This window comes from Piliocolobus tephrosceles, chromosome 5 (assembly GCF_002776525.5).
Source record: "Piliocolobus tephrosceles isolate RC106 chromosome 5, ASM277652v3, whole genome shotgun sequence".
NCBI lineage: Eukaryota > Metazoa > Chordata > Mammalia > Primates > Cercopithecidae > Piliocolobus > Piliocolobus tephrosceles.
In genome coordinates, this window is record NC_045438.1 from 115,703,641 (window position 1) to 115,728,913 (window position 25,273).

At 42.6% G+C, this 25,273-nt stretch overlaps 1 protein-coding gene across 2 annotated transcripts in view; it reads left to right on the forward strand.

Annotated features, from left to right (window-relative positions):
* The first annotated feature begins 3,481 nt into the window (after positions 1-3,481).
* Positions 3,482-25,273, forward strand: part of ELOVL5 (ELOVL fatty acid elongase 5) — an 80,269-nt gene continuing 58,477 nt past the window's right edge. The window contains exon 1 of one of the 2 annotated variants that reach the window (XM_023222941.3): positions 3,482-3,947. The gene's annotated coding sequence lies outside the window, so the exon portion shown is untranslated. Of the gene's footprint in view, positions 3,948-15,087; positions 15,107-25,273 lie in introns of those variants that run through there. The other variant, XM_023222943.2, reaches the window with a different exon arrangement.

A 25,273-nucleotide genomic window follows, 5' to 3' on the forward strand; every position in this document is an offset into this window, starting at 1 on the left:
GTAGGAACCAACAGAGACTGCAGTGTCATCTTTAGCATGAAATAGCGGTTACTTGGCCTATATTTTAGTCAACTTTGACATGTCTAGAGGCAAACATTGGCTTATATCTTTTGTGAAAAGATATGTTTCATTATGTCATGCAAATATTTCCTAATGAAACAACAGTTTCACTACTCAGAATTGTATTTTTTTTTTTTGTCAGACGGAGTCTCGCTCTGTCGCCCAGGCTGGAGTGCAGTGGCTGGATCTCAGCTCACTGCAAGCTCCGCCTCCCGGGTTTAGGCCATTCTCCTGCCTCAGCCTCCCGAGTAGCTGGGACTACAGGCGCCCGCCACCCCGCCCAGCTAGTTTTTTGTATCTTTTTTAGTAGAGACGGGATTTCACGGTGTTAGCCAGGATGGTCTTGATCTCCTGACCTCGTGATCTGCCCATCTCGGCCTCCCAAAGTGCTGGGATTACAGGCTTGAGCCACCGCGCCCGGCCCTCAGAATTGTATTCTAATGAAAGTTCCAATTGTATTTTTTAATTCGACTGCAGCTGCTATAACTATAAAAACAAATTGCCTAGGATGTTAAATACTTTCCTTTTCAAAAGCAATACTGAAGCAACCTTCTACTACACTTAGAAGTGTGTGATTTGAGGAGATTTGAGCTCAATTATGAAAACAAAGAGCAAAAGGAAAAATGTTACTAGAATTTAAAAACAAATAGAAGGCCAGGCACAGTGGCTCATGCCTGTAATCCCAGCACTTTGGGAGGCCGAGGTGGGTGGATCACCTGAGGTCAGGAGTTCAAGACCAGCCTGGCCAACATGGTGAAACTCCATCTTTACTAAAAATACAAAAAAATTAGTCAGGTGTGTGGTGGGCGCTCCCAGCTACTCGAGAGGCTGAGGCAGGAGAATCGCTTGAACCTGGGAGGTGGAGGTTGCAGTGAGCCAAGATTGCGCCATGGCACTCCAGCCTGGGCAACAAGACTGAAACTCCATCTCAAAAATAAATAAATAAATGAAGGAGAAAGAAGAAAATATTAATAGTTAGCTATTGAATAAAGATAATTCAACAATCATTTCTTGGGGGACTACCATGTGGATGCCATGAAGAAACAGGTAACAGTTACAGGGTTTTGTTAACTGTACCTTATCTGGATTCACATTGTTGGATAGCTGGGTTAAAAGGGCAAGGATAGCTTCAGCACAGTTTCCAGAACCCAGTTGGCCAGGAATCTGATTCTGATGCTACCTAAAACAGGTTCCTTGAACCCTGTTATTTAGTAAGCCTGGCATTGGATCCTAGGTATTCTTTTGATTTATTTGGAAAAAAAATCCCACAGTTAAGTTGGGGAGTCATTTCGGCTCCACCATTTTTCTTACAGCTTTACTCATGAGTGCAATGATGCAGAAATGTGAAGTAATTGTTAGGGTGGGAGGAAGCTTCCCCCAGAGACATATGACACATGATAAACATTACATTGTAATATGTAAAATAATACATCTGTGTATATATATGTGTACTGGGAACTCTAAGTCTCTGGCTGGAGAACTAATGAGAACATGACCTTACCAACATGATTGAGAGGAGTTAATAATCTAATAATCTTGGGATGTGACTATCTGATAGAGGATTGGAACTCTGGAGCTGAAAAGGGATAGTGATGGTGAGGGGGAATAAGAGTTCACAGATTCCCTCATCTAAAACATATTTATTGAGCTCTTATATGCCAGGGACTGTACTAAGATCTACAGATCAATAAGGAGCAAAATTCAACATGTTTTCCCCTTCAACGGAGTTTACAACCTAAAGTGGTGGTCTTTAAAGTAGGGTACATACACCCCAGGGATTGAGTGAGATGATGCCATCAGAAAGCAACTACAATACAGGGTGGTGATGCTATAATGGAAACCAAGAAACACGTCAACAAAGAACTGTGTAAAAAGGCAGCCTTTTGGGGATGGGAAGAAACAGTAAAACGTCATACTTAATCACACAATAAGAAAAAATCACTTGATATTTAATGCATAGCTTGACAGCTATATAAGCCTGAATTTAAAATAAAGATATTTTGGTCAAATGGGCTTAAAACATTTTGATGGGTAAGCACAACACAAGTGTAATGTAAAACAAGATTTTTGGAATCTCAAGTTAAATTAGAAACTTTTAAAACCTGGAAAGGCAAAACTTAGATGGGATGACAGAGATGAGCCCTGGCCTTGGGCTACTGGCAGAAGAGTGAGGAATGAAGGAGATATCTCACCAAAATCGTCTATGCTACCAGCATATGCTTTCTGCGTGCCCCTTGATGTTAACAGCAGCATTTACCACTCTGCATTGTAGTTGCTTTCTGACTGTATCATTTTCCAGGCCCAAGAAGTCTTTGAAGGTTTTAAATTTCAAATACCTAACATAGTATCTAGCAAATTGAAGCCATTCAGTGTTTGTGGAGCTGAATGACAACTGACAATCTGGATTATTTGTATATGTTTAATTTACTTAATTTGTACATGGTTTGTATACTTGCATTCCTATTGCAATAGCCCACTGCCTGGAACACAGCTGGCACGTGATAAACATTACATTGTAAATATGTAAAAGAATAAGTTTGCAGGCCAGGCTCGATGGCTAACGCCTGTAATCCCAGCACTTTGGGAAGCCGAGGAGAGCGGATTATCTGAGGTCAGGAGTTCGAGACCAGCCTGGCCGACATGGCGAAACCTCATCTCTACTAAAAATACAAAAATTAGTCAGGCCTGGTGTCGCGTGCCTGTAATCCCAGCTACTTGGGAGGCTGAGGCAGGAGGATTGCTTGAACCCGGGAGGTGGAGGGTGCAGTGAACTGAGATCGCTCCACTGCACTCCGGCCTGGGCGACAGAGCGAGATTCTGTCTCAAAAAAGAAAAAAGAATAAATTTGCCTACATTAAATGGTCAACTGTTAGGTGGATGGACATAGAGGAGTAAGAATACAGCAAGAGGTGCACACGAAGGGCTAAATATCTGGGGTTTGAATGGGGAGGCGGTAGGTTACAAGGCTAATGAAGGTCTTTAATTATCCAAGTATCGGTGTAAAACAGCAAGAATTTTCCGTTTATGCCCTGAACCCCTTTTGTCTTTAGTGCTTAAATTTGCTTAGCTGAAAAGACACTTATTCCATCTTTCCTTATTTAACAATCCTTTAGAATAATTTCTAGAGTAGGAATGGAGTTGATAGTGGCCTCCAAACAAAAATCAGAATCCCTAAGAAAAGTACACGGTAAATCCTTTGCCAGCGAGTTAAGGTTACAACAGTTCTGAGTCATTTTGTTCTTATTGCTTTATCTTGTTCAACTGCAGACCTTCACTCCAGCGGTCTCCGTGGGCATTTAACCCTTTCAGCTTTAACCAAGAAGTGGATCCCCCTTCAGAATGACATGAGTCATAGAGGAGACAGTAACGAGGGTGGGCTTCTGCCACCCAAATGCGGCCACAGACTCCTGCCACGCCTGGCAGTAAAAAAACCAGAGTTCAGGGCATCGAGAACTTCACTGGGGCTATTGCGCAGGCTCTGCGTTCCACGCAGGCTTATTAGGAAGAAAGGAGAAAAAAATTTCCCAGAGACACGTGAAACCGAGGAGGCCAACCCCGGCCTAGGCTCTGCACCGCATCGGATTCTGGAATTTACAATCACGAAAGTTCTATTGTCCCGCGATTGGCTCCGGGGCCGCATGACATCATAGCGCTTGATTCATCCCTCGGGTCCCGATTGGCTGGCCGCGCCATTGTGACGTCACGGTCAGCCCACGTTCTGATTGTAGACAGCCGGCGCCTTCCTCTTCCCATCGCGGCGGGTCCTAGCCACCGGTGCTTCTTTCTACATCCTCCCCTGCTCCGACTACCACCAGCGCTCCCGCCGCCGCCGCCGCTGCCGTCGCCTTGCTGTTGCTCAAAGCTGCTGCCGCCCTTCGGGCTAAAAGGTAAAGCCGTCAGCTCCGGGAAACTTCGCCGGGGACCGCCGCTCGGCCATGACACCCGCGCGAGCGCGCGGCCGGCAAGCGGTCAGAGAGAACTGCCGTTAGGTCTCGGACCTGGTGCCGAGAAAGAGCTGCCGGGGCGGTCCCCGCTTCGCCCGCGGCCTCCAGCTCCGCCGGCTCTGGGGTACAGCCCGGCTCCTCGGGCGCGGGGAAAGGGGTGCGGGCGCGGGCGGCTCGCCCCACGCCGAGGCTGAGGCAGGGCGCTCGGGAGCGTTCTCTGTGTTGCGGTCGCACCTGTGCGCGGTGACAGGCGCCGCGGGGCACGACACCGTGCCCAGACCAGACGCGGGAGGGATGGGTCTGTCCGCCTGGGTTATCCCGCCCTGTCGGCCGGAGCGCGCGGTGGGAGATCCGGGGGAGCGCTCTCGGAGGGAGCGCGCTTTCTTTGGAGGCGGCGAAACCCGGGTGAGTTCGAAGAGCCTGTGCGAGGGTCCGCGGGCACCGGGCGTCGCTGGGGGGACCCTCCAGCCTTTCCTTTTTTTCCTGTTCTCTCCCCCTCCGTTAACCCTTCGGACCTTCCCTCCTCCTCTCGGAGGGAAGCCTGCTAGCTCTGGAGCACTTCAGTTTTTATTAAAACCAGACAACGGCAGCCCTCGGTACTCTGGGAGGGATGAGGCTGGTGAAAAGGCGAGAGGGCGGGGGCTCGGGGGCGACCGGGGCGGCCCTTTCTGGGAGCCTGATCGCTGGAAAGGCGGGAGCGGTTGGCAGCGAGGGAGGCGCGCGGCGCGGGGTCGGTTCTGCCCTGGGCTGGGGGAGCTGGAGTGTGTGTTGTGTTGCGAATTGTAAGGAAAAGTGCCTTTTTACTGTTTCCACGCCAGTAAGACTCTCCCATCCCACTACCTCGGGTGGAGGGAGTAATGCCTAAAGCAAGAGTTCTTGCTGTACCGTATCTGGCAACCGTTCCGTGTTCTTGCACTTGGCGGTTCCCCCTGCCCCATCCACAATTGTGAATTAAGCTCCTTGATTGCAAATTTGGAGAATGTATTTGGCCAAGTTATGCAAAGTGGCGGGGGTGGCGGTGTGGGAGTGGGGTGGGGAGGTCTCTTTCGGAAGAATCTAGTGCATGGTTTATTAGCTGGACCGAGGAACCGAGAGGTGCTGGATGGCATTTGTGGGGAGCAAGCAGCCTAATTTGTTTTAAATAGCGGGACCCGTGGCAGGAAGTGCTTCATAGAATTGTACGGAAGAGCTGATGTTGCTTGTCAGGTTTTGTAACTCGTTCTCTTAACCGCTTGGCAGATAACCTGTTGGTCTGCACTTGTTTTGCTTGCACGTCTCAGCCAAAAGCATTTGATGCAGAATCTACAGATGGAGACAGGCGGGTTTGCATTAGATGGCCGTGGACAAACGTTTTAGCCTTCCATCTGTGGTTTGGGACAAGCGGGTTACTTTTCTAGTAGCTCAGACACTGCCTGGGATTCTCCAGAAAACTCTGCACTTGAAACGGAAATGTTACTCATTTTCCTTTTAGATTTTTACCCTAGATTCTAACTTCTTATTGCCCGAACTTTTTCTGTACTGTTTCTCTTTTTGCATTTTCGCTTCTATTTCTAATTGAAGACAAAGGGAAAATTTTTATTGATACAGATAGGTAGTGTTACAGAATGTAATACAGAGCTTTGCTGAAAAGTGACAGAAGGTATACTAAAATTTGATAAGTTTTTCAAGAAAAATATCTTGTAACTTCAGATATTGACCTCGCCTTGACTCAATTTCCTTGTCTATAAATGGGGGTTTTATGTGGCAGAATCATTGTGGATTTCAAGAGATAATACAAATGAGAGCCCAGCATTGGGTCTGCCAAATGGTGCTTTGAAAATGTTTCCTTCTCCTTCCCTGAAATCAACAGAGCTTCTTCTTGGTTACAGACCTTAATTTTTGGATGTTCGATGTTTGCAAGAATCTTTTTTTTCACTACCTCCTCTTTTGCTCCCTGCATAATCGTTGCTTGTCTTTCTGCTTCTAGAGGTGAGCATCTATCCTTGGGTGTCTTATTTCCAGCTTGAATTACACAAATCAAAGCAAAACTGTTTTCTTTTTTTGAGGGTAACTTTGGTGCCTAGGTAGGTAGTTAGTAGAGAGTGTGAAAAGAGAGTTTTACCTCTTTATTTCCTGGCTACATTCTTCTCTCCTAAAACATTTTGTAATTTTTTTTTTAATTCCTCCTCTTTGCCTGCCAGCTCTTCTGTTATCAGAAGGATAATCCTCTCATTAGTTACCCATAAATAAATTTTTCCTTGAATGCTTTCTGTGTCAGGTACTTATTAATACACACATGTACCTAAATGGTTGCTTTCCGCACGCAAATTCTTGTAACACCCCTGTGAGGTTTTGTCCCCTAGTTGTTTTTTAAGAATTGAGGAGTACTATGAAGACACATGCACACATATGTTTATTGCAGCACCATTTACAGTAGCAAAGACTTGGAACCAACCCAAATGCCCATCAATGATAGACTGGATAAAGAAAATGTGGCACTAATACACCATGGAATACTATGCAGCTGTAAAAATGAATGAGTTCATGTTCTTTGCAGGGACATGGATGAAGCTGGAAACCATCGTCCTCAGCAAACTAACCCAGGAACAGAAAACCAAACGCTGCATGTTCTTACTCATAAATGGGAGTTGAACAATGAGAACACATGGACACAGGGAGGGGAACATCACACACCTGGGCCTGTCGTGGGGAGGGAGAGCGTTAGGACAAATACCTGATGCATGCAGGGCTTAAAACCTAGATGATGGGCCGGTTGTGGTGGCTCATGCCTGGAAGGCCCAGGCGGGAGGATCTGGAGGTCAGGAGATTGAGACCATCCTGGCTAACGTGGTGAAACCCCATCTCCACTAATAATACAAAAAAAAAAAAAAAATTAGCTGGGTGTGGTGGCAGGCACCTGTAGTCCCAGCTGCTTGGGAGGCTGAGGCAGGAGAATGGCCTGAACCTGGGAGGTGGAGCTTGCAGTGAGCCGAGATTGTGCCACTGTACTCCAGCCTGGGCAACAGAGTGAGACTCCCTTTCAAAAAAAAAAAAAAAAAGACTTAGATGATGGGTTGATAGGTGCCAGAAACCACCATAGCACATGTATACCTATGTAACAAACCTGCACGTTCAACACATGTATCCCAGAACTTTAAAGTGGAAAAAAAAATCTCAAAAGAATCTCTAGGATTAAGGCCTAGAGATGACAAGTGACTTGTCCAAATTCCTGTATGAAGGGGTGGCCTGCCCCTCCACACCTGTGGGTGCTTCTCATTAGGTGGAACGAGAGACTTGAGAAAAGAAATAAGACTCAGAGACAAAGTATAGAGAAAGAAAAGTGGGGCCCAGGGGACCGGCGCTCAGTTTACAGAGGACCCACGCTGGCACCGGCCTCTGAGTTCCCTTAGTATTTATTGATAATTATCTTTACCATCAAAAAGATAAGGGAGTGGCTGGACAATAGGATCATTGTAGGGAGGAAATCAGCAGTAAGACATATGAACAAAAATCCTTGTAACATGAATAAGTTTAAAGGAAAATGCTGTGCCGTGAGATGCGTATGTGAACATCTCCATAAACCTTTTAGCAGTATTGCTCCAGCAAGCCCCACCTTATTCCTAAAGGCGGTTTTCTCCTTACTCAGTAAACAAGGCACACAATGGGTTTTACCAGGAGATGTTCCATTGCCCAGGGAGGGGCAGGATTTTTAATCAGCAAGCTGCCTTCAGGTACTTGTTTAACAGAGACACATCCTGCACAGCCCAATATCCATTAAACTTTGAGTCACCACACCGCATGTCTCTTGCAAGGACAAAGTTGGGGGTAGGGTCACAGATTAACAGCATCTCAAATACAGAACTAAATGGAGTCTCTTATGTCTGCTTCCTTCTATATAGACACAGTAACAGGCTGATCTCTCTTTCTTTTCCTCACACCTGTAGCTGTGTCTCCTGCAACATCTCTGCTCCTTCATATATCCCTGTGCTGCCAGGATTATTTGTCCAGTGGGCTCTGTGCCATTATGTAACACGGTTACTCCATAACTTAAAAATCTAACCTGTGTTTAAAGGTTCTTGTTAATCCATCCAAGACTCACAATTTATTGTCTCTTAAATCTGTCTAAAATCTGTTCCCTTCCTTGTAGCCCACACTCGATTCATTTTTTAAATTCCTTGACTTCTCAGTTACTGATTATGGATGTGAGGGGCTGGATACAAAGATGAATGACAACAGTTCGTGATTCCAGAGGGTTTCCTGATTTAATATATACTTTAAACCCTGTATACACATATTTAATCTACACCTTGTAGCAAAAGAGAGTCAGAAGCAGATTTCTGGGAAACTTGCATCTTTATATCTGATAAAGCTTCATGGCAGAGCTATCCATGTTAGATGTATCAGGGCCTAGCACTCCTGAATTGGTCAGGATGCTTTTGGTGCAAGAAACAGAAAACACAACTCAGACTTACCTGTGCATCTGACCTGAAAAGTACTGAGGGCAGGACTTTTGCTCCATTTCTCTGAAGTCCCCTCACATGTCTGTTATGTCCCAGGCTGATTTTCCAAGATGACTAACAGCAGCTGCCACCATAATCTCACGTGGGAATTTCCTGACTTCCTACGACCCTCCAAAGAGGGTACCTTAAGATGATTGACTTAAGCCTTGGTTACTTGAAGCAGTAACTGGAACAGTGGACATTTGATAAGCTGGAGGCCCATCCCAGAATCAGGGAAGTGGAGTTAAATCTCCTCAGCTAGCTACTTCACCTTTAAGAAGGGCCTGCAGAACACAGGAAGTCAGCTACAGCGTCTATTGTAAGGACCGAACAGATGATTGGATTAAACGAAATTGACTTGAATTAAAATTAGAATGTAGCCTTACATTTCATAAAGAACTCTTAGTTGATAGGCAGGAATAGGAGGACATGCATTCTAGGCAAGAGGGAGTTTGGAGAGTAAGCTAGTGTGGAATCATTGGGCAAAAAGCAAATAGCACAATTGGCAGAAGCTGGTTTAGGAGGCGGGAGTGGAAGAAAAGGCGAGAAAGGCAAGTTATTGATGTAATAATAATGATGGCTAACTTTTACTGAGCTATTACATGTCAGACCTTGCACTGAGCTCCTCACAAGGACTTATTTCTATTATTAATGGATGCTACAGCATTCCCATTTTACAGGTGGAAAGAGGCCCAGAGTTTTTTGATTTGAGGTCACAAAGCATTCCAGCTTAGATCACCTTGACACCCTGGCCTGCTCCCTCTCCTAAGGTGTTTGGTAGAATACCACCAATGAGCTTTTGAATGACAATGAGGACATTCTGAGTGCTATGCTCCAGAAAGACAGGTTAGAGTGTAGGGTGGATTGGTGTGGATTTGTTAGAGATGGCCAGGGCATTGAAAAGGCCTGACCTGAAGCCACAGCCATGAGCACAGACTGGAGAGAGGTAATTGTGGGAGACTATTTCCAGGATAAGACCTGAAGACCAATTAGATTTGAGGGCCAGCAAGAGGAGGGGTACTCTTTCAAAGAGAAGAGGGAGCTTTGTAATCAGATGGAAATAGCCCCACAGCCTAGGTAGATATCCAGACTAGCCATTTCTTCCAGTTTCTCCTCTTCACAGCCAACCTTTGTCTTATTTTTTTGGTTGCCTTTCTGCAAGAATGTGTTTCTACCACATTTCATCTATTGTCAGCTTTTCACATTTCACATCTGGGTAGAGGTGGAGCTTATAATCAGTGGCAACTTAAAATCACTGCAGGTAACTTTCCACATTTTAATATTACGGAATTGGGATGCCTCCTACACTTGTCCCTGGTAAGAAGAGGAAAGCTGCAATATTACCAAAGGTGGTGCAGCCAGATGCTGGCAGAGCCAGGCTTCTGGGCTTCTTCCACCAACTGGGTTACCTCTGCTCACATAATAGATGTTAAAACACGTGTAGATTCGCGTTAGGTTTATAGTAAAGCACATACATGTTTGTGTGTTTATTAAAACTGAAGTAATTTGAGAAGATTGGAAGGCATGATTGTTTAAGTAGGGTCCCTCATTCTTTATAGAATCTGGCTGCCTTGGTTTCTTGTCCTAACTTGAAGAAAATCAACTCTGAGCATTGGTCTCTTTTCCTTTAAAAATGAAAGATTAAATTTTATTTTCATTTTGCCTAGAGCAAATTTTTATTATTTTATTTTATTTTTTATTTTTTATTTGTTTCTGTTTGGCCAGGGATAGAGAATGAAAGCGAGATCATTTAGATCTTAGAAAGATAGATGTTGGCTGGGCACGGTGGCTCAAACCTGTAATCCCAGCACTTTGGGAAGCCATGGTGGGCAGATCACTTGAACTCAGGAGTTTGCGACCAACCTGGGCAATATGGTAAGACCCCATCTGTACAGAAAACACAAAAATTAGTTGGATGTGGTGGTACATGCCTGTAGTCCCAGTTCCTTGTGAAGCTGAGGTGGGAGGATGACTTGAGTCCAGGAGGCGGAGGTTACAGTGAGCTGTGATTGCACCACTGCCCTCCAGCCTGGGTGGCAGAGCCAGACCCTGTCCCAAAATAAAGAAAGAAAGAAGGAAAGGAGGGCAGGAGAATGTCAGAATTTGTGATGGAGATTGCAGCAGCAGCAAGCTGCTGGCTTTCTCTTTATGAGATTAAAACATAACTGCTGGAGATGTTTTGGCCTATCCTGACCTGATTTTCAGTTTCTACAATAGGAACCCTCAGCCCCAACCCCAATTTCAACCCGTATATGTTATTACCAGCCTTTTTGGTTCCCACTGTCATGTTTGCTCCATGGTAACATTTTTAGTTGACTTGTAGGCATTCACTTTTAGAATTGTGTAGTCCCTGGATTTAAAATATTCATACTTGGTGACCTTTTAGAAAGACTAAATTCCCACTCTTCTCCTCCATCCTCTTCTGCCAGTTCTGTGTGAAGTACAGTTGTAATTGCGTTCAGGCATGAGTATGTCTTAGTATTCCTTATTATTAGGTTGGACTTTTGTGCCTTTTATTTGATGTCTGCTTGCTGACTGGAATTTAGGAAAAAATTTCTGATTTATTTTAAGATTTTTAGTGTTGATACTGGCATGCTTTCTCTAATTGGGAGAATAACAATTTTATTGAAATATACCTGTGATTTTAAACTGTAATCTTTATGGTTATATTAGGTAGGCACCGTCTTGCGAGTAAAGGCTAATTATAGGTTCCATCTCTGTTAAGTTCCACATTTATCTCATCCTTTTCCTCATATCAACAATTTCATCCTGTCAGAATTAATCTCTTATAAGCCCATGCTGAACAGGCCTAATTAAAGCCATGCTGGCGAGTTGGCCACTTGGGTCTGTGTTTTGAGTTTCTGAACCCCAGAGTACTTGTTCCTCTTTGGTCTTGGCACAGCAAATGCTACAACAAAGTGAGTGTTATGAATTTCTCCTTCCCTAAAGAATAGTTCTTATGATACCAAATTCAGTAATTATTCATTTGGTTCCCTGAGAGTTTGAAAATGTGGTGTATCTCCCTAGGGGTAGTATTCAGGGTACTTTTGCTTCAGTCTTTGGCAGAAGAAATAATACTTCAATATTTACAGAAGTTGTTGACGCCTCCATCAACTGTATTTGTTATAAGCATCTCTGTGAAAATTTGAGTTTGCTTCTGTCTGAACTTCTGCATATTTATCTCTGTTATGGGTCTAAGGTTCATTTAAAAGAATACCTCCTGTACTTCTTTTAAGTAAGGACAGCTGTAGGAAGCAGATTGGGTTGGCAGCCATGCACCTATGCGGGGTTCCATCTCTGCCACTTAACGGCTGTGTGGGCTTCAGCAGGTAAGTCACCCTACCTCTTTGAGACCCTAGGATCTATCTAGAACTTGGAAGGTGATAATCCTGTGCCTACTTTGGAGGGTGTTAAAACTATCAGTATTGTACATGAAAGTTAGGTGGGGCACTGACTTAATTTGATTAGCATAGTAAAAACATCTGAAGCATTGTTTTTAATAGCAAAAGATTGGAAGAGTTAGTAGACTAAATGTCCTTGAGAAGAATAAATTGTGCTACAGCTGGGCAACAGAATATTCTACAAATTTTAAAGAGAACAAAGCTGTTCTGTGGGTAGTGAATATAGGTACTTGGTACCACATAATGGGCACTTTTTTGAAGTGTTCAACTTATATTAATTCATTGTGGCTTCACAAAAGCCCACGAGTTTGGGACTCCAGTTTTACAGATGAGGAAAGTAAGATAAAGGTTAAGTCACTTGTGCAGATATCCACAGCTAGTAAGTGACAGAGCCAGGATTCAAACCCAGGCAGACTGGCTTAAAGACTCTAATCTTGGCCACACTGCTATGCTGTACACCTCTCAGACCTAAGTAGTGATCTTTGTATTTGCAGCTTTAGATACATGAGAGGAAACAAGGTTGAGTTTCTTATTCATCATTGTATTCTGGGAGGTTGATGGTATAATCAACATATAGCTTCTGTTGACAGTAACTAAATAAAGGTTTAGATAAAGAAAGCTAATAGGGAATAACATTTATGATCAGTACTTGAAAGGGTGACCATTTGTTTCTTCCATTACTCCTTATTTAGATAATTTGAACTTAAACCTCTTTTTTGGGGAAAATCAGAAGTGTAAACACTGAATAGCTTATAATTGTTAGTATAAGAAATCAGTGTTCACTAGCCTGACTGGTCTAGTGTGGCTGGATTAGTGTGACTGGTCAAGGGCATCCAGCACTGGTTTCCTTACCTGGTCCTAGCCCCATCTGGGTTTGATTTACAAGGTATATATGCTCAGAGAAATGCAGACTGGGAGGGAAGGACACCCAGATTCTCTAGGGAGCCTCTTTCTCCAGATTGCCTCATCTCCCCCCAAAATGTAAGTCAGGTGTACAAGTTGTACAAGTCATATATAGCTTGACAATGGGAATACTTTTTGAGAAATGTATCCTTAGGCAGTTTTGTTGTTGTGTGGTCATCATAGAGTGTTCTTATACAAACCTAGATGGTTACCACATACATAGGGCGTATGATATACCACACTGCTTTTAGGCTACAAACCTGTACAGTAAGTTACTGTACTGAATACTGTAGCCAGCTGTAACACAGTGGCAAGTATCTGTATATCTAAACAATGAAAAGTTACAGTAAAAATATAAAAGATAAAAAATGGTACAACTAAGTAGGGCAGTTGCTGTGAATGGAGCTTGCAGGACTGGAAGTTGCTCTGGGTAAGTCAGTGAGTGGGGAGTGAATGTGAAGGCCTAGGACTTTACTGTATACTCTAGACTTTATATACACTGTACACTGTACACTTAGGGTACATTAGGTTTATAAAAAATATTTTTTGATTAGGTGTGGTGGCTCATGTCTAATCTCAGCACTTTGTGAGGCTTAGTTGGGGCCGGGCATTTAAGACCAGCCTGGGCAATATTACAAGACCCCATCGCTACTTATTTATAATAAAAGTTTTTTTAAAAAATATGTATTATTTTAATATATATTTTTCCTTAATACATAAACTTTAGCTTATTGTAACATTTTTATTTTATAAACTTAAATTTTTTAAACTTTTTGACTCTTTTGTAATAATACTTAGCTTAAAATACAGGCTGTATGGCTGTACAAAAAATTCTTTCTTCGTATCCTTATTCTTCAAGCCTTTTTTCTCCTTTTAAAGTTTTTAAATTTTTTTTTTTGTTAAAAACTAAAACATACACATTAGCCTAGGCCTATACAGGGGCAGGATCATCAATGTCACCGTCTTCCATCTCTACATCTTGTCCCACTGGAAGGTCTGTAGGGGCAGTAACACGCACAGAGCTGTCATCTCCTATGACAAGAATACCTTCTTCTGGAATACCTCCTGAAGGACCTATCTGAAGCTGTTTCATAGTTAACTTTTAAAAATACATAATTAGAAGGAATACACTCTAAATTAATGATAAAAAGATATAGTATACTAAATACATAAACCAATGACATAGTAGTTTGTCATCAGCATCAAGTATTATGTACTGTACATAATTTTATGTGTAATACTGTTACAGGTCTAGCTATGCGGTTGGTTTATTTACACCAGCATCACCACAAACATGTTACTGCTATGGTGTCACTAGGCAATAGGAATTTTTCAGCTCCATTATAATCTTAGAGGACTACATTTTTGTATATGTGGTCCGTTGTTGATTTAAAGGTCATTATGCGATGCTTGACTATATTTTGAAAACATTCTGATAGAGAATGACATTAAGTCATTTTGATACAAGGCCCAATTAAGGGCCGCTGTGCTGGGCCATGGTGTTCAGGCTGTAAGTCTTCCACCACCTTCAGTTCTCCGAGGATCCTTAGACTCTTTCAAAACTTGAATTTTCTTTCTGGGTGTGGGAGACTAGGTTTGGCAACATTGTAATGGCTTTAAGTATCAGCATTCCTAAAATAAGAGAATCACAAAATTCATGGGGTGGCTTATATATTCACATGGAACTTGAATGGGTGATAAAACTGTTGGTTTCAGAGACACGCTATAGAGGAGATGAATACACAATTGCTAGACTGTGTGTCCCTTTAAAAAAATGCTATATTGTAGCAGGATTTTCCCCCATTTTTTATACACTTAACTCTACTTTTCCCTCTCCTCACTCACCCTCACACCCAAACAACAGTTATAAAATCTGAGTGTGTAGATTGAGTTTTAAAAAAGAAATGTGTTTTTGTGTTATATGCCTTATTTATGTTACACAGGCTTGAATTAAAATCTTTTAAGACATTTTCGTTTGGGGGGTTGCATAACTAATCTTTTTTTTTTGGCTCTGTCGCCCAGGCTGGAGTGCAGTGGCCGGTTCTCAGCTCACTGCAAGCTCCGCCTCCTGGGTTTACGCCATTCTCCTGCCTCAGCCTCCAAGTAGCTGGGACTACAGGCGCCCCCGCCACCTCGCCACTAAAAAATGCATAACTAATCTTTATTATGTTTCTCTACTGTCTTTTAATTTCAGCTGAAGGTATCACTGCCTTTGTATACTTTGCACAAATTAAATTGGGGAATTGAATTGATAATTTCCTCAGATGGTAATTTATTTTGAGTATTCAAGTAATCACATCAGTTAAGAGACTGCACTCAGGTAAGAATCATCAACAGTTGCCCATAGCAGAAAATGTTGCTTAAAAGCCTTTTGAATATTTGTTTCCCTGTTATTTGCAATTGCAGTCTTTTGGTTTAGATGTTTAGAATATGATTGAAGTAGAGCCCAGACTGCTTAAGCTCAGGCTTTAAGGGAACCATGAGACGTGTGTGTGGTATCTTGGTGTTTGTTACCTGTCTTGGCCATTGATTGTCTTCTCTATAAGGATGTTTCATCCAAAAAGGAAGTTGCCCTTTGAAACAGGTGCCCTTTGAGCTTCTCCAGAGAGCCCCATAAAGACATGATCCCGGGACCTCATGTTTCTAGGAGAATGTAATATTGTGATAGTTTCATTTTCAGAGCAGCTCCCTTTTCTTCCCTTCGCAAGGAGTAGGAACAAAAAGCAGCTTCTTTTTGTTCCCTTTGTTCCCTTTGCAAGGGCTTAGAATAGGCTCAGCGTGACCCAAGGGAAGTTGGATGTGACTAGTGACAGTAAGGTAAGTACTTTTCGCTGACCCCGTGGTACAGAGTTCATGCTTGAACTTATCATCTTTTTAAGAAGTGGAACTGGCATGTTTTAAAAGGTTTCTTAAAATTTAAAATGTGGGTGAACAGTTGCAAAGTACTGTCAGAAGACCAAGTCTCATTGCATGATCTCCTTGCCCCATGGATTCAAATATCCATCCACCCACCCACCATCCACTCTTAGATATTTATTTCTAGCCCATCTATTTCTTCTGAGCTCCACACTCACAACTTTTCATCATTGGGTTCCCCACATACCTCCCCTGTTGACCAGCATAGTCTGGAGCACCATCCTCCACCAGTTTGCCCAAGCTATTAAGCTGGAAGCAATGCTTGTGTTCTTCTCTCTCATCAACCATGCTCTTACCAAACTTTGCTCAACTGTCAGTCACCAAGTATTACTCATTCATACTCTCTGTCCTTCTTAGCTTATTCCCCTTCCTCACATTGCCCCAGCCTTCTGTAGCACATCAGATCCTTCCTGGACAACAACAATTTCTCCTTGGCTCCTTGCCTCTGTTTTCTTGATTCCTGAAAATTAGATGAGGCAGTACCTGTATAGTGCTGTGCATAGTGTCTGGCATGTTTATCTGGCACATAGTGTAGGTATTTAGCAATTATTTGCCTGAATGTGTCTCTAATACATATGTACCTTTCAAATATAACCAGTCCTATAATATGTGCTAATGGCTGTGTGAAACTGAGTATGCCTTGGTAGCCTGAGAATACATAATGTTTCACAAATTAAGAGCCTACTTGGACAAGAGACTTTAGCAGGCCAGTTGCCTTGCTTCCAGCTGAAGGAGTAGGATACCAACAGCTCTCAAACCATACAGATTGCTAGACACCTTTTCCTGTTGTGGCGTGGTGCAATGAGGAGCTCTTACCTATGCCTGGAGACATGCCGTCTAAGGACTCGTTGGCTGCAGTCTGTGCAGATCTTCAGATACAAGGAGATGGCCATAGCTGTGGTGCTCTGCAGATGTGGCAGTGGCTTCATCAAGATGAATGAGGGCCCCCTGGAGATGATGAAGCTGCTCACATTGCAGTACAAGCTACTAGAATTAGGTCTGCTTCTGGACAAGGAACAACTTGCTGGAATGAACATCCATGTTTGTGTGAAGGGTAGTGGTCATATGGTTCAGATTTATGCTGTCCTTCAGTACATCTCCAAAGCCCTGGTGCCCTGTTACCCAGAATATGTAGATGAGGCTTCCGACGAGATCAAAGACACCCTCACCAGACCTTGCTTGTGGTTCACCCCTGTTGCTATGAATCCAAGAAATTTGCAGGCCCTGGTGCCTGTGCTAACTACCAGAAATCCTACCAGTAAGCCCATCACAAAGATCAAGGTTTATTTTTATAGTAAACAATGGTTGAAGGTCTTTAAGGTTAAAAAAAAAAAATTGCTAGACATCTCACCTGCCCTAGAAGCAGAGATGACACGTGCTATTATTTTAAAGGGCCTTGCTTACCTGCATATTACCTGTTAGGGCTTTCAGGTGGAATATGCCAATGATAGACCAGTGCGCGTGGCACTGTTCCCAAGGACGGAATAGAGTGAACTTTGATGTCTAGGCACTCAAATACTCCATAATAAAATGATAGTGGAAACCGGCACTCTTTTTTTTTTTTTTCTTTATTTCTTTTTATTTTTGAGACGGAGTCTTGCTCTGTCACCCAGGCTGGAGTGCAGTGGCGCGATCTCGGCTCACTGCAAGCTCTGTCTCCTGGGTTCACGCCATTCCCCTGCCTCAGCCTCCCGAGTAGCTGTGACTACAGGCACCCGCCACTACGCCTGGCTAATTTTTTTTATATTTTTAATAGAGACGGGGTTTCACCTGTGTAGCCAGCATGGTCTCGATCTCCTGACCTCATGATCCACCCGCCTCAGCCTCCCAAAGTGCTGGGATTACAGGCGTGAGCCCCTGCACCCGGCTGAAACTGGCACTTACTCCCATTGCCCAGGATGGAGTGCAGTGGCACTATCTCAACTCATTGCAGCCTCAAATTTCCCAGGCCCAGGTGTTACTCCTACCTCAGCCTCCTGAATAGCTGGGACTACAGGCAAGCACCACCATGCCCAGCTAATTTTTTATATTTTTGGTAGAGACGGGGTTTCACTGTGTTGCCCAGGCTGGTCTTGAATTCCTGAGCTCATCTGCCTGCCTCAGTCTCCCGAAATCCTGAGATTACAGGTGTGAGCCATTGTGCCTGGCCTGGTCCTCTTATTTAACCTTGTTTTGTTTGGCAGCAACATTGAGCCCAGGCTAAAGTAGACCATACATGTCGGACAGAGCTTACCTGCTTCAGTAGCCACTTGGTCAGTATTTGTTGATCACTCAGACCCACTCAGTGTTGGTCATTTGCCTGTGTTTGCTTCTGCTAAGGAATGTGGACCCTACAGAGACACGTGACAATACAGTTACCAGTAAAAAGACCCAGTAGGAATTATGAGATGTATACTCGAATCAACAGGTAGTTTATTGTTATACCACGGGTATGGCTGTGTATGTTGCAGTTAGGTTCAGCTGCAGTGATGGACATGCCAAAATAATAGTGGTTTGAATAATGGGATCCCAAAACAAGGTAGAAGTGTAAATCTTTCATGAAAGGCAGGGTGGATGGGTCAGGGCTAGTATGACCCTGCGTAAATTCCTTGCTCATCATACATCTCTCAGGCTTAGTGTGGCCTCCATCTTCCAAGCAGCAGGATGGAAGAAGAAACGGAAAGTAGAAGCGCGGATGGTGCTTTCTTTTACGGGAAGTTCCCAGAAACAGCCTTCAGATAAATTTGTTTATGTCTCATTGACTAGAATATCAACCCGTGGCTGCAGGTGGCTGGAAAATCTCATCTTGATTCTGGGTGGCCATGTGCAGCTACAAGTGCTGCTACTGTGTATAGAGTTTGGGCAAGAACCAGCTGTCTGTGCCATAAGTGGTGGACGAGACCAGCAGTCCCCACTCACTTGGAACTGAGAGTCTGGGGGAAAGATAGTGACAAACAGATATTTACAGTGACAAAGCCTCTGAGAGGTCTGCGAAGGTGTGCCCTGCGAGTAAACAGGAAGGACACCTACATCAGACTTGTGGGGTGGGGGAGGGGGTCAGGAAACGTTGCCTGGAGACTAAGCAAGAATCTGGACTGAAGAAATGGGCAGAATATTGAAGCAAAGGCTCAGAGGCAAAGGGGAGCAGGTAGTTGGGCGTTGGAGGAGCATATGAGGAACAGAAAGTAGACCAGGAAAGCCAGAGGGAAACAGGGTTCTGATCACATGGGCCCTGGGGCCACAGGGACGGGTTTGGTCATTTTCCCCAGAGTCTTTAACTGGTTTCTGGAGGTGAGTAACCTAGACAGGTGCTTTCAAGGGGTGAGGAGCAGCACAAGACTAGAGGCGGGAAAGATCCACTAGGAGAGAGTGTACCAGTCTGGTTGGGAAATGATGGTGGTTTCAACTACATAGTGACTTTGGGGATCAAGAGAAGTGGATGCAAATCCTGTAAATCCCATAGAGCTTGGAATTTAGAAATAATTTGGCTTTTTCACGTTATAGGTGATGAAACCAAGAGCAAGAATTTAAATGGCTCACCCAGAGTCACACAGCTAGCTGTGGAGCAGCACCAGATACCATTTCTCTATCTAACTCTTTCCTTTATGTCACTGTTGAATGTGCTAATTTGGGAGAACAGGGAGGGCATTGTGGGCATTTTGGAGCCAGCAACAGGACCTGAATCCTGGCATCCATTGCAGAGGGAGGAGTCCACCCTGCTTTGGCGGCTAGATTCCTGGGAAGGTTATGGGGCAGGTTACAGAAATGAGGGAGTTGGAAGGAAAAACCAGATGTGAGAGGATGATGGATTAAATTTTTGGTTTGTTGATTTTGAGATTCAGGACCGCCATCTGTAGGTGGAGAGAGATCAGATGGAAACTGGTCCTTGAGATTTGAATTGAGGATGCAGGATTGGGTGGAATTGGTCAAAACTTTTCTATACCCTTTCTTTAAATTTCTCCAGTGAAAGGGACTCGGCAACTGTTTTTGAGACCAGTGTGTCATGTACCTTAGAATTGAGATTTTTCCAGTGTTTAGCCATGAATGATTTTTGCTGCAATTTGAATTCTGTGTACCCTCAAAAATTTAATAAAAATAGAATAGGTTAATACTTAAAAATCTGTAAATTAAAATAAATTAAGTAAAGATAAAGTTATATGGCCCTCCCTTGCATATTTTACCCTGTGTTGCAGATCTTCTCAGGAGCCTCTCTGGCTCTGGTTGGTCTCTTGGTCCAGACTGTGGCCTCTGTCTCCTGGGTTTTCATACTGTAAGATTTCTCCGACTGAGTTTGGGATACTGGAGCCCCAAACAGAACTTGATGGCTTGTGCTGGAAAAGGGGAAATGGATGCTACTTGCTATAACATGTTAACTTCTGTTTTTAAAATGTCATTTTGGCATCAAACACTTTTTTGGACTTGTTTACATCTTAAGAGTTTTTGGTTTCAGAAGTTTTTTGTCCTTTGCAATTAACTTGGTTGCAGTGATTAAAGTATAGCCTATTTCCTGGGAAATGGGAGAGAAACAATTTCAGAGCAACTGTAGAGCATATTGACATTAGAGATTGTTTTCCAGGATACCATAGACAGGGAAGTCAATAGACAGGCAACGTGGTATCATAGTTGTTTTATCTCTCCCTGGTCAATGTCTTTCTACCTAATGTTGTTTCAGCATGGAATTTGAGCTTACAGGTGAAAAAGACTTTCAGTGAATACTGCACCAAGTATAATTTAAAATTTTTAAATCCTATATAGATATGGTGCATGACTAATAGAGTAATGACTTCCATAAACCACACATGAAAACTGCTTTAATTACAATTATCATTACTTTTATTCTCCAGAAAGGGAAATAAGGTTAAAACAAGAGATCCCATTCATTTTAAGTTGACCAGTTAAATTTCTTGTTCTCCCTTTCTTTTGTCCTTTGATTTGATAAAAATAAGATTTATGTGTGCTAAATTGTGAGTATTCATTTACATTAATCAGTATCCCTATTAAGACAAAGCCCGTGAAAACATAAACCAAGTGCAGCACGATTTCAAACCGAGAGGGAGGAGAGTTTTGGTCCTGTTCTTGATGCCCTGCCCGTTACTAACGTCTCAGCTGTACTGTTCACTATAAAGTCATGATTTTTTTCCCCATTCTTCAGATCAACTTGGTTTCCTCTAATGAGACAGTCTACCTTGTCTTATAGGCATTTCTCTGTAATGTTTTCCAAACTAAGAAAGCAAACAGCAAGCATTTTGTTGGGAGAAACCTGCAAGGGTCTGTTCTGTGGCTGTGAACTAATGATCTTTCAGAGGTCTAGTTTAAAAGCACTGAGTTTCTTCATGACACATGAGGATATGTAATGCACCTTTATAGCAGGTAAGTGTTGAGATTCACACAGGATTAACACTCTCTTTAACACTGTTCTCTTGCAAAGCGATACTCTTCCTAACCCTGAGAGGCATGCTGGGAGAGGTGGAATGTCACTCCCAGATTCTTATTTTAGAGAAGGGAGTGTCATGTAATTTTCTCCCTACCTTGCTTATTCATTCTCTCCCCTCTCCCTCTCCCCCTTGCTGACCTGCTTTTCTTCCTTCAGCCAGGTCTTTGCTTTAAGGAGTCAGCTGAGCTTCAGCCACTGATGCTAGGCGCACATAGTGGCCCAAGCCACCCTGTAGCTGTACCCTTTTGGGGAGGGCAGCTTTTGTGTTTTTGTAAAGTTTTGAAGAACCTCTTCCATGATACAGTTTGAACTGATTAGCAAACAGAGTCAAAGAAACTAGTACCTGATGAAAACTGACTGACGTGGAAGGCAAATGGAAAGTTTGGTTTCCAAAAAGTGTGTGTTGTGGCAAGTTGAAGTCAGAAAAATGAATTTTTGACTTTCTGAGTGATCACTCTTCTACGCACTCCCTTTTCTCTTTCTCTCCTTGTCCTCTGCATTTCACTCCCTCTCCCTTCTCTCTCCACCTCTTTTCCCTCCTCATTTCTATGTGTATGTTTGTATGTATAACAACACTTCAGCATTTATGTAGTGGTTGATAATTGAATACATTCTATTTGCAGTACTACCTCATGTGATTTAACCACAGGAAACTTGCTTCTCTCATTATTTATGATTTTAAATTTTAGTTTTTGGTGATTAAGTCTCCATGAGGAGCGTCCTGATTTGGAAGGAGAGCTAGTATCCTGCTGTGACTAAAGAAACTCTGTTTTTATGCCTACCAATAATGTGAAAATCACCTCACTCCTGTTTGGCTGATTGGGTCGAAATTCTTTTAATACCATACTAAATGTAACTTGAGAGTTAGTAGAGAACTGGTAACAGCTTATTGCACAGAGTACTTCTAGTTATTGATGTAATTTGGGTGTTTGTCGCCTCTAGATCTCACGTTGAAATTTTATCCCGTGTTTGAGGTGGGGCCTACTTCAGATTTGGATCATGGAGACGAATCCCTCATGAGTGACTTGGTGTCCTCTCATGGTAAAGAGTTCATGTGAGATCTGGTTATGTAAAAGAGCCTGGCATCTCTCTCTTGCTCTTCTTTCTCTTGCTTCCTCTCTCACCATGTGACACTCTTGCTTCCCCTTCACCTTTCACAGTGAATAAAAGCTTCCTGAGGCCCCACCAGAAGCAGATGCTGGCACTGCTGCTTTTGTGCAGTCTGCAGAACTGTGAGCTACAATAAACCTCTTTATAAATTACCCTGTCTCAGGGATTCCTTTATAGCAACACCAAACAGACTAATACAGTTACAATATATTTAGTGTAAGATTTATTCATTATTATTAGCTTATTTCCAAAATGACCATTTTAACAAACTTCACATATTTGAGTGTTAGGTTTTTAAACTCTGTGTACTCCAAGTTTCATTTAACTGCTGAAGGACAAGTTTAGTCATACACTGCATAACCACATTTTGGTTAGTGATGAACTGCATATATAATGGTGGTTTCTATAAGATTATAATGGAACTGAAAAATTCCTCTTGTCTAGTGAAGTAGGGGTCATCTTAATGTCCTAGGGCAGTGTATTAGTCATGTGTTTGTGGAGATGTTGGTGTAAACCTACTGCACTGCTATTTCTATAAAAGTATCACACATACAATTACATACCATATACGGTGCTTGATATGGATAATAAACAACTTCGTTACTGGTTTATGTATTTACTATACTTTTATCATTTTAAAAATGTTTATTTATTTTGGATATGGGGTCTTGCTCTGTTGTTCATCTGGAGTGCAGTGGTGTAGTCACAGCTCACTGCAGGCTTGATTTCCTGGGCTCATGCAGTCCTCCCACCTCAGCCTCGGAGTAGCTGGGACCACAGGTATGTACCACCATGCCTGGCTTTTTAAATTTTTTGTTGAGATGGGGTTCCACCGTGTTACCCAGGCAGATCTTCGATTCCTGGGCTCCAGCAGTCCTTCCACATTGGTCTCCCAAAGTGTTGGTATTACAGGCATGAGCCACTATCATTATTTTAAAGAGTACTCCTTCTAGTTAACAAAAAAAAAAAAGTAATTGTGAAACAGCTTCAGGCAGGTCTTTCAGGAGGTATTCCTGAAGAAAGCATTGTTATCACATGTTATTGCCCCTGAAGGCCTTCCAGTGGGACAAGATGTAGAAGGGAAGGAAGACAGTGATACTGAAGACCCTGCGTAGGCCTAGGCTAATGTGTGTGTTTCAGTCTTAGTTTTTAAGGAAAAGTTTTAAAAGAAAAATTTACGGAATAAGTATAAAGAAAATAATTTTTTTTTGCAGCTGTGCAATGTATTTGTGTTGTGTTATTATGAAAGTCAAAAGTTAAAACGTAAAGGTCTATAAAAGCCATGAACAGTCGCATGCACCTGTAGTCCCAGCTACTCGGGATGCTGAAGAGTCAGGATCACTTGAGGTCAGGAGTTCGAGGCTGCAGTGAGCTGTGATTACACCTGTGGATAGTCCCGCTGGGCAACATAGACTCTGTCCCTAAAAAAAAAGTTTACAAAGAGAAAAATGTTATCATAAGCTAAGGTTAATTTATTATTGAGGAAGAAAAAATTTTAAAATAAATTTAGTTGTAGCCTCAGTGTAGTGTTTAGCCTCATTGTAGTATTTATAATGTCTATAGTGTGCAGTAATGTAATGTGCTAGGCCTTCACAGTCATTCACCACTCACTGACTCACCCAGGGCAACGTCTGTTCATGGTAAGTGCCCTGTACAGGTGTATCGGTTTTTATTTTTTATATTCTACTTTTATTATACCTTTTCTTTGTTGAGCTATACAAATACTTGCCACGTGTTATGGTTGCCTACAGTATTCAGTATAATAACATGCTGAACAGGTTTGTAGCCTCCTAGGAGCAATAGGTTGTACCACATAGCCTGCATGTGTGGTAGGCCGTACATCTAGGTTTGTATAAATACACTCTATGATGTTCTCATGATGAAATCGCCCAGTGACACGTTTCTAAGAATGTATTGCCATTGTTATGTGACACATCTGTAGAGACTCTTTATTTTTAAGGTGTATTTGGGTATTTGCCATTAAGATAAGAAGCTAAATATGTAATTTTTTTTAGAAATAAAATCTTACAGAGGAGGAAAATTCTGTGTGCAGTTTTTAATACAACAGCTCTCAAACTTTTTGGTCTGAAGACATACTATTCTCTCTCTCTCTTTTTTTTTTTTTTCCTGAGACAAAGTCTTGCTCTTGTCCCCCTGGCTAGAGTGTGATTACCTGATCTCGGCTCACTGCAGCCTCTGTTTCCTGGATTCCAGCAATTCTCCTGCCTGAGCCTCCAGAGTAGCTGGGATTACAGGTACCTACTACCACACCTAGCTCATTTTTCTATTTTTAGTAGAGATGGGAGTTCACCATTTTGGCCGAGCTGGTCTCGAACTCCTGACCTCAGGTGATCTGCCTTCCTCAGCCTCCCAAAGTGCTGGGATTACAGGCGTGAGCCACTGCACCCGGACGACATACTATTCTTAGACAAAGTGGCCTGAGAGAAAAACATTTGAAAAAGCAAAAGGAAAAAAAGATAAGATTTGCATTATTAAATGTTACTGAGAAACTCAAAGAGCTTTTGTTTATGTGGATTACATCTATTGGTATTTACCTTATTAGAAATCAATTTTAAATTGTTTTAAAACAATTATGAAAACATTTAAAAATAACCTATTGTATGATAATAAAGTATATATTTTTCAAAATATATTTCAAAATATAAAAACGTATTTTTCAAAACTTTTGGTGACAGTGAAAAAGTAATCCCTTAGTAGTAGTAGTATGAAAATAGTTTCCATCTTACAGAACTCCTGAAAAGAGCGTGGGGACTTTCAGGGATGTTTGGACTACTCTTTGGGAATCCCTGTAATAAGTCCTGTTTGTCGCTTTTTGTTTTTTTTTTTGAAGTAGAGTCTCGCTCTGCCACCCAAGCTGGAGTGCAGTGGTCTGATCTCCCCTCCCTGCAAGCTCCGCCTCCCGGGTTCACACCATTTTCCGGCCTCAGTCTCCCGAGTAGCTGGGACTACAGGTGCCCGCCATCACGCCTGGCTAACTTTTTTATATTTTTTGTAACTTTTTTGTATGGAGTTTCACCATGTTAGCCA